Source organism: Misgurnus anguillicaudatus, chromosome 21 (assembly GCF_027580225.2).
Source record: "Misgurnus anguillicaudatus chromosome 21, ASM2758022v2, whole genome shotgun sequence".
Classification (NCBI taxonomy): domain Eukaryota; kingdom Metazoa; phylum Chordata; class Actinopteri; order Cypriniformes; family Cobitidae; genus Misgurnus; species Misgurnus anguillicaudatus.
This window is the reverse complement of record NC_073357.2, coordinates 47,647,767-47,652,296: the sequence shown is the minus strand read 5'-3', so window position 1 is coordinate 47,652,296 and position 4,530 is coordinate 47,647,767. Positions and strand designations below refer to the sequence as shown.

General features: G+C 35.9%; 1 long non-coding RNA gene across 1 annotated transcript; it reads right to left on the bottom strand.

Moving 5' to 3' along the window:
• Positions 1 to 489: 489 nt before the first annotated feature.
• Positions 490 to 4,115, bottom strand: LOC129417580 (uncharacterized). The gene is made up of 4 exons (XR_012360034.1): positions 3,745 to 4,115; positions 2,950 to 2,989; positions 2,696 to 2,843; positions 490 to 1,419 (listed from the first exon to the last, which is right to left on the bottom strand). It is a non-coding gene; the product is annotated as an uncharacterized lncRNA (long non-coding RNA).
• Between the last annotated feature and the right edge of the window lie 415 nt (positions 4,116 to 4,530).

Here is a 4,530-nt window from a genome sequence, read left to right as displayed (position 1 = left end):
AAATGTTTAATGTTCATTTAAAGGGATACTTCACCGATTTAGCATTCAGCTTTGTATCTGTAGAAACCCGGCACACTGAAAAAAAAAATCCTTTCAATTTACGTAATTTTAATGTGTACATCGGTCCCACATAATCCGATTGTGTAAAACCAAAATAATTTTCCTCATATAATTTTTATGTGTCAGACCAAAACATTTTAATTGTTTTAAGTAGTCTAATATAAATATATTGACTCAAAGTGCTATTTCTCTTTACTATAACACATTTATTTTGTAATGTTTAAGTATTTTTATTATGTAAGGGGACTAGATCTTCATCTGTAATTCCAACATGCTTTTTTAATGCTTATATTATGGGATTATGTAACTCTAAAGCAATTTCATTATGTCTCTGACACCAGAATAATCACCCATAATTATCCAAATGTTATTTATTTCTTTTTTAAATACAAAATACATTTGCATTGGCATAAAAAGCAAAGAGTTTAGTGATATTTAGGCAAACCACTGCTTTCAGATCATCAATTCATTTAAATCACTACACATTAATTCATTAACAGTCAATAACTATTACAACAATCAGCACATGCAGTACATACATAAAGGGGCAATTTCCCAGACAGGTTGTAGATTAAGCCATGACTAGGCCCTAGTAGTTATATTAGAATATTTTTTACAAAAAAAGTTTACAAACAAACCTACCTTACAAAAACAACACTGGAGTACATCTTAGGCAAAACAATGGCACTGATATATGTCAAGATATGTCAGTGCAATATGTTTTCAAATTAAGGCATTGCAAAAGTCTGGGACTAGGAAAAGCCCCATCTGTAAAACTGACCCAAATGTTTAAAATAGTTACTATCACAGTAGATTTAGAAGTGCTAAAACACAAACACTGCATTCCAAAGAGACATGCAAAAGAGTAAGTACTATTATTTTTTAAATGGATTTACAAACTGGAAAATATCACTCCTTCAGAAAGTCAGAGCTACAGCATTTGTATAAACTGATAATCAAAGATTCAACAAAAACAAAATACAACAACCATTTCAACTCTGAGCAGCAAACTGTTAATGTTTTAATAAGAGAAAACACTTAAAACAGATAAATAAAAAAAACATAAATGAGCAGCACAGTCTTTCTGATCCTTTCACTGAAAGAAACTGTGCGTTAAAGTTACGCTCAATGCAGTTCCATTAAAATCTTTTGGATTTCCTCAAAAATAAAGCGGAGATCAGGATAGGTCAGGTTTAAAGGAATACATCAGCTCAAACAACATGGCACGATGTTGCAACACCTTCATGCCTTCCAGGACTATACAAAGATCCTCTTCTTCAAGAAGCATGTTGTTTGAGAGCACAAATCCCAACAGTGGTGTCTTCAAATGACCTCACTGATGCTGACTTCATCCATGCCCTGTACAAAACAGACAAATGTAGTTAAAGAAACAGAAAAAAAGTTACTGTTACAATAAAAGTGTCATTGGAAATTAGTACAATGCAAACAAATATAAATGTAAGTATACAGACCCATGTGCATTGCCACAGCATGTTACAATTGGTTACAAATACATGGGTTACAAAGCAAGGCAGCTGCACTGTCCACTGCTCCAGGTGTGTGTGTGTGTGTGTGTGTGTGTGTGTGTGTGTGTGTGTGTGTGTGTGTTAAATAAAGAGGCCACATTTCAAGTGTGTGCTACCATACCTGACAATCACAGCAAAAGTTAATTATCTCATTTTCTCACTCTCATGTTGTTACAGACCTGTATAAATGTCTTTGTTCTGATGAACACGAAGGAAGACATTTATTTTGAGGAATGTTTGCAACCAAACTGTTCATGAGCCCCATTCACTTCCATAGTATTATATTTCCCCACTATGGAAGTGAATGGGGCTTATGATTGGTTTGGGTACAAACATTCCTTAAAAAAAAATCTTCCTAAGGGCTCAGTCACACCAAAAGCGTTTATGGCAGTTGCAGGCGCCTTTTTTGAATGATATTCTATGGGCAGGGCACGTTTGCGCGCTGTTTATGCGCGCCGAGCGCCTTGCGGTTTTCTGCCGCCTGCCGCGCACGCGTTTTTGAAGGAGCGCTGAGAGTGGAGAAGCGCCTGACGTCATTCGCGTCTTCCATTGTCCAATCGAATGAGGGGAGAGGCGGGCCTTACATTGTGGTGAGGGAAGTTTACAGTTGCTTTGAAGAACCGGACTCCACTCGCTCACTCTCTCCTGCGTGTTTGTGCACCTCTCACCCTCAAACAAGGTCAGAGCAAGCGTCCTCTTTTGAAAGTTTCTGCTAATATGACAGTTAACAGCAAAAGAGCGCTCACGCTTCAATATTTGATTGACAAGACAGCTGACTCGGTGGTTGCTTAGCAATATGAAAAGCTGCGCCGCACTGCTCTTTTTTAAAAAAAGGCAGTGCGTCGCGCCTTGCGTTTGCAAGCGTTTAAAGCGCTTTTGGTGTGACTGACTCCTTAGTGTTCATCAGAACAAAGACATTTATACAGGTTTGTATCAACATGATAGGGAGTAAGTGATGAGAATTTTTATTTTTGGGTGAACTACCCCTTTAAATCTTCCCAGGTGTTTTAATGACCCTTGTGCCAAAAGATGTAACTAAAACATACTAAATGTTCTGTACTTCCAACAAGGTTTACACATTTTTATGTCTATGAATCTATATTACTTACTTCTGTCATTTGATCATTGATTGTTCCAAGTCTTTTTGCTAGCTGTCCTCCTTTCTGATAGAAGAGTTTCGTCAGGTTTTTGGATTGGAGGTCCAGGTGACACGCAGGAACATTAGACAGTAGTGATTCTTTTAAATTCAGCATTTATCTGAAAACAAATTAACCAACCATTGTTTATTTGAGTACTGCGAGTCAAAAAATAATACATGTAAGTTATATTAGTTACAAAAATAAGATTTTTTTTGATGACTTACCAATGCTTTTGAATGTGTAGCGTATGAAAGGATGATGGACCTATAAGAGGAAATATTCAGAGGTGAAATCAACACATAACCTCAAATGATGAAGTTCACACATACACAGATCAATAATGAAATAAGTATTATATCTGTCATAGGACGCAATTTTGGACAAAATTAGATCTTAAAACAACAAGGTTCTCTTCTGAAAATGTCAGCTTTAAGGTGTGGCACTATAAAGCAATTTTTACAGTTAATATACCAGACGTCACGCGAGACATTTAAAAAAGCTTTTTCTAATATAATCAAGTGTTGCTCGTGGCGTAGCGAAGTCATGAATAACTGACGCGGGTCTGATAATCTGATTAAGCAGACAGTTTTTTTAATACGCAATGTCATTATTAATGTAGTCAATTGATATCATCTGGTAAATTACTTACATGGATAACGTTACTCTGGACAGAATAAAAACGTTTGGTTAGTGTTTTATTTGTCCTGAACCGTTTCCATAGAACAGCTGAGTAAAAAGTGCCTCAAAAGTCAACTCAAAGCTGACAGTTTTCAACTCGGATAAAACTACCAAACAAGAAATAACGTTATACAGCTGACATTTATAAAACGCTGTTTTTCTTTATGAGCCTTACACTTACTGACTGACTGACTGACTGTAACGTTAACTTACTCCACCAACCTCCTCCAAACTAATTTTTACTACAAGTCATTGCAATGACTACATATTGTAAAAAAAACTATCTATCTAGTGAAGATGTATCACGTATAAAGTGAACATAAATAAATAATAGAACTTACTTTAATAACGTGGTGTCCGTCTGAGAGAGTTCTTCTGACTGACTGCTGCTGAGTCTTCATTTTGGCGCCCAAAACAAACGATGTTTATTCTTCTTTTATGGCAGTTGACATCCTTTTCATTGAGCGTTACTGCCACCTTCTGCTCAGGAGGTGCCGTTTTGTTTGCTTACTCAATTTTATTGCTTTAACTATTCAATTCAATCATTTTTAATCAATGTGAGAATAATGTGTTCATTTTACATTCAAACAAAACATTTTCATCCTAATCAATTAAATTATGTTTACACAAGGAATATAAATATTTTGTTTTGCATATACATGTTTATTTTATTTAAATTCAAAGACCCACCAAGTCCATTTTTTTCAGTGCAGTATTACTGAATGACCATGTTTCCCTCCCTCATTTCCCCCTGAGAGGAGAGATATCTGCATTTTGGTTCTGCAAAAAAGTCCTCCGATGATGTAATATGACGATTTTTGCATCATCGGAGGACTTTTTTGCAGAACCAAAATGCAGATATCTCTCCTCTCAGGGGGAAATGATGGAGGGAAACATGGTCATTCAGTAATACTGCCGGGTTTCTACAGATACAAAGCTGAATGCTAAATCGGTGAAGTATCCCTTTAACTTTGAACAAAATGTTGCCAGTAAAAAACATAAATTAAAATCTACGGTAAATTACCGGCAACCCAGCTGCAATTTCTACGGAATTTTTTTACAGTGTATGTTATCGGCAACCAGCTGCAAGTAACACTGTAATTTCTACGGATTTTTTAAATGTTTGT